This window comes from Bombina bombina, chromosome 7, assembly GCF_027579735.1.
Source record: "Bombina bombina isolate aBomBom1 chromosome 7, aBomBom1.pri, whole genome shotgun sequence".
Lineage (NCBI taxonomy): Eukaryota > Metazoa > Chordata > Amphibia > Anura > Bombinatoridae > Bombina > Bombina bombina.
This window is the reverse complement of record NC_069505.1, coordinates 447394464-447404800: the sequence shown is the minus strand read 5'-3', so window position 1 is coordinate 447404800 and position 10337 is coordinate 447394464.

Genomic DNA, 10337 nt, shown 5'->3' with positions numbered 1-10337 from the left:
AATACGTTACCAAAGTAAAAAGCAGTCGATATCCAATATTTCTTGGTAGGAATTATTTTACCTCAGATCACCAATAAGTGTATATCGCAATCAATGAGAAGGGTAGATTAGCTTTGCTCAAGTAAAGTGGTATCTCACACCATGCGGGAACCAGTTACAAGTTTTAGCTTCAGCAGAAAATCTGTCCCTTTCTCTCCATTGCATTCACTTTTTATTTGGTTTTCCCATCACTGGTAAATTGTGGGTGGCCCTGCGGGAGCTGACCTTCCCATTGGTTATCTGGGAAGTCTAAATCGGATTGGCCCTTGGAAATTTCATTTTTAACAACCAGAGAGAACCTTCTGGCTGTAGTTCTCGCAACATAACACCAGGTGGCAGCAGACGTACAAACAAACAAATACAACAAGACCATCTCTAACATTTTTAAGCAAGTTAAAAAAAAAATTTCTTTCATAAAATGGTTATTTAATCAGATCACACTCTCTGCATTAATCATATATAACCCCAATTACAGATGGTTAATATTAGGTTATTTTTTCTGATTATTCTGATACCAAATATGTTATATTATTAATATTTTATTTTATTTAGGTAATTTAATACTGCTAATTATTAGTTTAAAATGCATTACAATGTTATCGGTATCCTGGCATTTATATGTGAATAATAGCTTATTTTTAATTCAGTATTGTACTGTATTCCAAGTGAATCCTGTCTATGTAGATCTGAAATAAAAATAAATGTTAATAATCACTTCTCTTCAGGTCCATAAACATCTATTCATGTTCTTAAACACACAGAGGCTAAGATATTCATGCTTTCAAAACATACACATACATATACACACATATATACATATATATATATATATATATATATATATATATATATATATATATACATCTCATATCCATTAAAATATATACAGTTGTTTTGAAATCATAATGTAAGTCATGGGCCTTCACTGTATTATCCTAACATTCTAACTTTTCAGTAACTTCAGTTGCCAGACTTTTTGTCTCATACTCACCACATGGGGTCAATCCACGAGTAGTTGTAAAAGTCTTAATGCAGCATATTTCCTGTTTAGCTAGTAGTGCAGATGTGTATTTGATGTTTAAGGATGATTAACACCTATGTGTATAAAAGCGGTTTCTCTATGATTTTGATCAGTTCCAAGATGGGTATTTCAGACATTTCGTCTCCATATATTTTGTGTGGTGTTACCTATCTGACAATCTATCCTCTTAATTTGCCTTTTATGACTCATCCTGTTCTCTTTCAAAATTACTTCCCCCAACATTCCTCTAAGTGACTGTTCTGAAATTTGGCAGGCCAAATGTTCCATTGTCTCCCCCTGTGTGTTCAGCATAATTTTACATAATGAATGTGGGAGATCTCTTAGGAACAAACCTTTGTCTACAGACCATGTTCATATCCACAGATCTATTAAATAAAGACAAATATACCTCTATATATTATTTAATAATATTTCAAATACCTTGACAAGCTGGATCCCATAAAGATACACTTGTTGTTTTATCATTAAACTGGCTTTGTAGCCCAAGTTGGAAAGTTTGGAATTATCTACCTGCTGCTTTCTTTTTACTCTACAATGCTGAATAGGACCTCCTTTACCACCCTGGTGGTGGGTGTTTTTATTGTGTATGTGGTGCATTTATATAACAATTTTACATAACTGGTCCGTGAACCCCCATTTGCATAACCCACGAGCCCCCACTGCTCACACCTCAGTTTTACAAATGTTGCCTCCTTAGGAGGTGGTGAAGCAAGATGTGTTTGATTTCTTCTGTGATAGGCACTTCTAAGCATATTGAAACCCAATTCCTCTCTGATATGTTTCAGTACTGGTGTAGCTGTCTGCTATATACTCTTGTACCATTACCTCTGCTGATCTGTTTCAGTACTGGTTTAGCTGCCTGCTATATAATCTTGTACTCAGGGCCGCCACTAGAAATTTTGGGGCCCCTGACTTAACCATTGATCAGGCCCCCCCCCCCCCTCCTTTGACATGTGCAATTTTTGACCAAGTGACTAAAACGTATATGCACTTTATTCTTAAGTGTCTATTTAAACTTGGAAATGTTGTAAAGGTAGTAACATACACTGAAACACACACACACTCACACATAAGGATTCACATATAGACACTCTAGCAAACACGCAAAGAAACTCAGACACATACACCCAAACAGACACTTAGCACTTGTTTACATTGACCTGACAAGTTATGAGGTAAACTACAGTTTTGTAAAAAAAGGAGATTTAGAAAACAAAATATGGAGTTCTGATTATCTTTTTGTAAAGGATGATGCCAACTAAATGATGACAACAGCATGCAGTGGCTGAAAGGAAGGGCCCTGAACTGCCTAAACAATAATTTAAAGGTTAAATGGTAGATTGGTGACTTCCGGAAAGGTCTAATTAGTCTCAAAGTCTGTAGAAAGATGTGAATAATCAGTAGTAAGGTCAAAATGTCCGACAATGGACACACACACAAACTCAAACTTGCACATACACCCAAGGAAACACCAACAGACAGCCTCAGAAAACACACAAAGACATACACACACACACACACAGAGACACCCACAGAAAACACAGAAAGACATACACACACAGAGAGACAACCACATAAAACACAGAAAGACATACATACACCCTCACTGAGACATCCACAGTAAACGCACAAAGACATACACACACCCTCACAGAGACACCCACAGAAAATACACACCCTTACAGAGACAGCCACATAAAACACATACATACACACACACACACCCTCACAGAGACATCCACAGATAACACAGACATACAAACCCACCCTCACAGAGACACCCACAGAAAATACACACCCTCACAGAGACATCCACAGAAAACACAGACATACATACACACACCCTCACAGAGACATCCAAAGAAAACACAGACATACACACCCACCCTCACAGAGGCATCCTGAGAAAATACACAAAGACAAACACACACACACCCTCACAGAGACACCCATAGAAAAAGCTCAAAGACATATGCACACACCCTCACAGACATCCACAGAAAATGCACAAAGACATACACACCCACCCTCACAGAGATACCAACAGAAAAAAATACATACACACTCATAGAGACACAAACCAAAGCACAAAGACATAAACACAGACACCCACAGAAACACTCACAGGAGGAAACATTTATGCACCTTGCATCCCCTAAATCAACAGTGTGTGACATGCATGATAAAAAAAAATGCAGAAATTAAGAGATCACTTTTTAAAGAATCATATTTGTAAATGTGCAAATAAAAATAATTCTGTGAATTCAAAATTGTACATTAATGATCTGGGTAGATGGCTAGATGAAGAAAAGTACTTTTAAAAGGTTGACATATGTTTGTTTGATATGTTCCCCATTTTCCCCAACCAAGAGCACCACTTCAAATATAGTGTGCAAATGTTTCCATCTTTCAGCTATAGTTGTGGATTTTGAAAATGCTGGAACCATAAGCTGTGGTACTCATACCATTAGATCTGGTTAAATGCAGGATTTAAGCTTGTTGGTATGCATTTCAAAATTAAGTCAGCTGTAGAGTAAACTGAACAGTTTTAAGTTAACCTGTCTCATTTCCAACACTGAGCAATCTTAGTCTGAGAGTATAACATGTTATGCAGATGTAAAAATCTTAGATAAAATGCCTCCTTGTATCTGGAAAGTCCTTGCATAAAGGGGCAGTAAACTGGAATGTAATATATATCATTTGTGTATTGAGGAGGAAACATTTCTGCATGGTTTTAAATATAGAAATTCTACAGCATTGTCAAATAATCATAAATACACTGCTGCTAAAAAAATGTGTTTTTATGGACCCCTGGCCCCACCATACAACTACTACCACACTGAAGTTACAATCTTAAATTGCACAAAGAAATAAAATTAATTCCTACCTCCTCTGCAAATGAAAGTGATTGCCTCATGGGGCCCCCCTAGCCCATTGGGCCCCTGACAGGAGTCACCCCTGTCACCCCCTGATGGCGGCCCTGCTTGTACTACTATTACCTCTGCTGATACGTTTCAGTACTGGTTTAGCTGTCTGCTATATACTCTTGTACCATTACCTCTGCTGATATGTTTCAGTACTGGTTTAGCTGTCTGCTATATACTCTTGTACCATTACCTCTGCTGATACGTTTCAGTACTGGTTTAGCTGTCTGCTATATACTCTTGTACCATTACCTCTGCTGATAAGTTTCAGTACTGGTTTAGCTGTCTGCTATATACTCTTGTACCATTACCTCTGTTGATACGTTTCAGTACTGGTTTAGCTGTCTGCTATATACTCTTGTACATTACCTCTGCTGATATGTTTCAGTACTGGTTTAGCTGTCTGCTATATACCCTTGTACCATTACCTCTGCTGATACGTTTCAGTACTGGTTTAGCTGTCTGCTATATACTCTTGTACCATTACCTCTGCTGATATGTTTCAGTACTGGTTTAGCTCTCTGCTATATACTCTTGTACCATTACCTTTGCTGATACGTTTCAGTACTGGTTTAGCTGTCTGCTATATACTCTTGTACCATTACCTCTGCTGATACGTTTCAGTACTGGTTTAGCTGTCTGCTATATACTCTTGTACCATTACCTCTGCTGATACGTTTCAGTACTGGTTTAGCTGTCTGCTATATACTCTTGTACCATTACCTTTGTTGATATGTTTCAGTACTGGTTTAGCTGTCTGCTATATACTCTTGTACCATTGCCTCTGCTGATATGCTTCAGTACTGGTTTAGCTGTCTGCTATATACTCTTGTACCATTACCTCTGCTAATACGTTTCAGTACTGGTTTAGCTGTCTGCTATATACTCTTGTACATTACCTCTGCTGATACATTTCAGTACTGGTTTAGCTGTCTGCTATATACTCTTGTACCATTACCCCTGCTGATACGTTTCAGTACTGGTTTAGCTGTCTGCTATATACTCTTGTACCATTACCTCTGCTGATATGTTTCCCTACTGGTTTGGCTGTCTGCTATATACTCTTGTACCATTACCTCTGCTGATATGTTTCAGTACTGGTGTGGCTGTCTGCTATATGTGGATGGGTGTCTTACACTGTAAGTATATACTTTTATTATATAAGACACTCTCAGCTATGGATTGGGCACTTTTTAACTAAAGTTGTTATATATTTTTTGTATACATGCCTTGAGTCAGTAATTCAGTGCTCTTTTTTAGCGACTTTATTTGTGGATAAATAGTTGTCGTGGTTGGTAGGGTCTGTGAAACAAACAGGGTTTTTTGGAGCTAAAAAATTAATTAATTAGAGTGATAGGTGTATTAGAAATCCTCTTCAGCTTTGCATGTCGCGCATGTGATGATGCTATTTATGTCATAGGGTGACAAATTCCTATAGGAAGGGTGACACTTCCTATAAGACCAGACCTTCTGTCTCAAGGTCCAGTTTTCCATCAGGATCTCAAGCCTGTCACCCCCTGATGGCGGCCCTGCTTGTACTACTATTACCTCAGCTGATACGTTTCAGTACTGGTTTAGCTGTCTGCTATATACTCTTGTACCATTACCTCTGCTGATATGTTTCAGTACTGGTTTAGCTGTCTGCTATATACTCTTGTACCATTACCTCTGCTGATACGTTTCAGTACTGGTTTAGCTGTCTGCTATACACTCTTGTACCATTACCTCTGCTGATACATTTCAGTACTGGTTTAGCTGTCTGCTATATACTCTTGTACCATTACCTCTGTTGATACGTTTCAGTACTGGTTTAGCTGTCTGCTATATACTCTTGTACATTACCTCTGCTGATATGTTTCAGTACTGGTTTAGCTGTCTGCTATATACTCTTGTACCATTACCTCTGCTGATATGTTTCAGTACTGGTTTAGCTGTCTGCTATATACTCTTGTACCATTACCTTTGCTGATACGTTTCAGTACTGGTTTAGCTGTCTGCTATATACTCTTGTACATTACCTCTGCTGATACGTTTCAGTACTGGTTTAGCTGTCTGCTATATACTCTTGTACCATTACCTCTGTTGATACGTTTCAGTACTGGTTTAGCTGTCTGCTATATACTCTTGTACATTACCTCTGCTGATATGTTTCAGTACTGGTTTAGCTGTCTGCTATATACTCTTGTACCATTACCTCTGCTGATACGTTTCAGTACTGGTTTAGCTGTCTGCTATGTACTCTTGTACCATTACCTCTGCTGATATGTTTCAGTACTGGTTTAGCTGTCTGCTATATACTCTTGTACCATTACCTTTGCTGATACGTTTCAGTACTGGTTTAGCTGTCTGCTATATACTCTTGTACCATTACCTCTGCTGATACGTTTCAGTACTGGTTTAGCTGTCTGCTATATACTCTTGTACCATTACCTCTGCTGATACGTTTCAGTACTGGTTTAGCTGTCTGCTATATACTCTTGTACCATTACCTTTGTTGATATGTTTCAGTACTGGTTTAGCTGTCTGCTATATACTCTTGTACCATTGCCTCTGCTGATATGCTTCAGTACTGGTTTAGCTGTCTGCTATATACTCTTGTACCATTACCTCTGCTAATACGTTTCAGTACTGGTTTAGCTGTCTGCTATATACTCTTGTACATTACCTCTGCTGATACATTTCAGTACTGATTTAGCTGTCTGCTATATACTCTTGTACCATTACCCCTGCTGATACGTTTCAGTACTGGTTTAGCTGTCTGCTATATACTCTTGTACCATTACCTCTGCTGATATGTTTCCGTACTGGTTTGGCTGTCTGCTATATACTCTTGTACCATTACCTCTGCTGATATGTTTCAGTACTGGTGTGGCTGTCTGCTATATGTGGATGGGTGTCTTACACTGTAAGTATATACTTTTATTATATAAGACACTCTCAGCTATGGATTGGGCACTTTTTAACTAAAGTTGTTATATATTTTTTGTATACATGCCTTGAGTCAGTAATTCAGTGCTCTTTTTTAGCGACTTTATTTGTGGCTAAATAGTTGTCGTGGTTGGTAGGGTCTGTGAAACAAATAGGGTTTTTTGGAGCTAAAAAATTAATTAATAAATTAGGATGCTAAGTATTATGTTAGCCTAATGGAATGTTGATAAGCACATTTTATGCAGCTATAATAGAAGTATTCGTTAGGCTTTATTTAGTTACATTTTGTTTTTTTGTATATACAATCAAACTTCTTATCTGCTTTTTAGAGTGATAGGTGTATTAGAAATCCTCTTCAGCTTTGCATGTCGCACATGTGATGATGCTATTTATGTCATAGGGTGACAAATTCCTATAGGAAGGGTGACACTTCCTATAAGACCAGACCTTCTGTCTCAAGGTCCAGTTTTCCATCAGGATCTCAAATCTCTAAATTTGAAGGCATGGAAATTGAACGCTTAGTTCTTAGTCATAGACGTTTCTCTGACTCAGTAATTAACACTATGATACAGGTTCGTAAGTCTGTTTTAAGTAAGATTTAGGAAAACCTATATTTCATGGGGTTCTACTCATGATTATTCTTGGCATTCATTAAGAATTCCTAGGATTTTACAGTTTCTTCAGGATGGTTTGGATAATGGTTTGTCTGCAAATACTGTGAAAGGACAAATCTCTGCTCTTTCTGTCTTATTTCATAGAAAAATTGCTAAGCTTCATGATATTCACTGTTTTGTAAGCCTGTTATTTAATCAATTTGTCCTCCTTGGAGTCTCAATTTGGTTTTAAAGATTTTGCAGGCTCCTCCTTTTGAGCCTAAGCATTCTTTGGATATTAAACTACTTTCTTGGAAAGTTTTATTTATTTTTTATTTTTTTATTAAAGGCAGCAAACATATCACAATATATGAAAACCAAAATATAGAAAGGGCCGCAGGTCCAGACAGAATAGAAAGTGCATATTCAGTTTACATAGAAATCAGTTTCACAACACATCCAATGTCTGAACCTCAGAGTTCATCTAGAGGAGTGCCTATTTTCCTTTTTGGTGCAGTAAACATAAAGAAAAACATGTTTATATATATAAATAGGTAGATGGTGGGTACTGCTTCCCCTATCTGTGGGCTTAGACCACAAATATTAAGACAACAGTGGTAACAAAATATAAACACGCATTGGTCCATCCACAGCCATCATCAAATATCTGTGGTAGCGTCAGAGCATAACATATGAATTCAAGTGCATAAGGGATAAGGGGGGAGGGCGAGGGAGGAAGAGAGAAGAAAAGAGTTCATAGAAGGGGGAGAGAGGAAAGATCATGAAAGAAAGAAGAGAGAGGAAGTCTCTAGAGGTATCCCAGGTGAGCATGTTGCTCAGGCTTCTCTGATCCCTAGTTTCTGTTGTAGAGAGTTCCAAGGCTCCCATATTTGAGAGTACAGGTCAAGGGTACCTCTATTGATAGACACTACTTCCTCCATGCCTCTGATATAATTGACAATCTCTATTATTTTATATAGTGGGGGAGTTACCTGTTGCTTCCAATGTCTCGCTAGTGCAAGTTTCGTTGCCATCATTACATATACAAATAGATGCTTTTGCGCTTTAGTACTTTGTAGGAGTTCTATGTGTAGCAAGCATCTCTCTGGGGTTCGCACTATCGGGATGTCTATTTTAACGCATAGGTCTAGCACCTCTTTCCATAAGTCTTGTATGTAGGGGCATTCCCAACACATGTGCATATCATCGCCTCTATTCCCACAGTTCCTCCAGCAAAAGTCTGAGTTAGTGTGGGAGAGTCTGTGTAGTCTAACTGGGACCCAATGCCATTTAGTCAGGAGCTTGTAATAGAGTTCAAACAATGTGACACTGTGAATAGCTGTTTTAGTTAATATGCTAGCCTTCTCCCTTCATTTTTAGCTTTAGGGAATCTATTATGCATTTATAGTGTATTGTCATAGTTCTCCTGACCTGTAGTCCTGCCTTCCACCTTGTTTCCCATAAAGTCATATCTCTAGGGGTCGAGGTGGTAAATCCCCAGCTATGTAAAATGGACTGAAATCTCATTGATTCGAATGTGAGTTTTTGGGGAATGTCAAACTTTAAGTTCAATTCAGTAGTGGTAAGCCAACTTGCTCCATCATGTAAGTCTCTCAAAATTTGTAAGCCCAAGGTCTCCCAAAGTTTGGGGTTGGATTCGGGAAGACCCAGGATCAGTCCTCTGATACTATGGATTGGGGAGGGGTGAGGGGCTATCTGAGGATAATGTCTTAACTTGTGCCATGCTTTTAGGCAGTCAAGTATGACTAGATTAGTAATCAGAAACTTGGCTAAGCAATGTTAGGGAAGCCATGGGAGATCTTGTAGGAGAACATCGGTAGGGAGTGATGCTTGCACTATCTCGTACTATCTGGGGTGTTCACCCGATCCCTGACAGTTAGAGATGTGCATCAGCATTGCGGCATTGTAATAGGATTTTAAGTTGGGTAGCCCCAGTCCTCCTTTTTCTATGGGCACTTGAAGGATAGTACAAGCTATACGGGGTCTGGTGTTGTCCCAGACATAAGTTTTCACGACTGATTGGAATCGGTCCAGGAGAGCTTTCGGCACTCCCAGGGGTAAGCATCTGAAGAGATAGGTAAGCTTTGGGAGCAGCATCATCTTGAAGGCAGAGATTCTCCCCATCCAGGAAATTACTTTGTATCTGGGCAGTGTGACATTGTGAGTTAGGGATTGTAGGGTGCGAAAGTAGTTCCCCTCCACTACCTTTTTCGGGTCATGTGAAAGGAACATCCCTAGATGTTTGATGCCATCTCTATTCCATTTGAAGGAGTACTGCTCCCGGAGACTAACAATTTGGACCTCAGGGAGATTCAGGGGATAGGCCTCAGTCTTACATTTAGCTTGTAGAATGAGAGAGTGTCAAAGAATCTAAACAACTCCAAGAGTTGGGGTAAAAATTTAGAGGGGTCCGAAAGGAAAACTGTGAGGTCATCAGCGAAGAGGCTCAGTTTCTGGAGGGTACCATGAAGGAAAAGGCCTTTAATGTTTGGATATTGATGTATCGCGGCCGCTAAGGGCTCAATGGCCATAGTGAACAGGAGCGGGGACAGAGGACACCCCTGCCTAGTCCCATTACCAAGAGAAAAAAAAAGGTCAGAACAGAAACCTAATCCTCGCACTTTAGCCGTGGGGCCAGAATATAGAGCTCTAATAGCCACTTGAAAGGCTCTCGGGATACCCGAATTTCCCATCACTTCATCCATGTAGTCCCATCTGACCCTGTCAAACGCCTTCTCTGCATCAAATGACAGGGTCAGGTCTGGGAGAGCCATTTTATGAGTCTCTGTA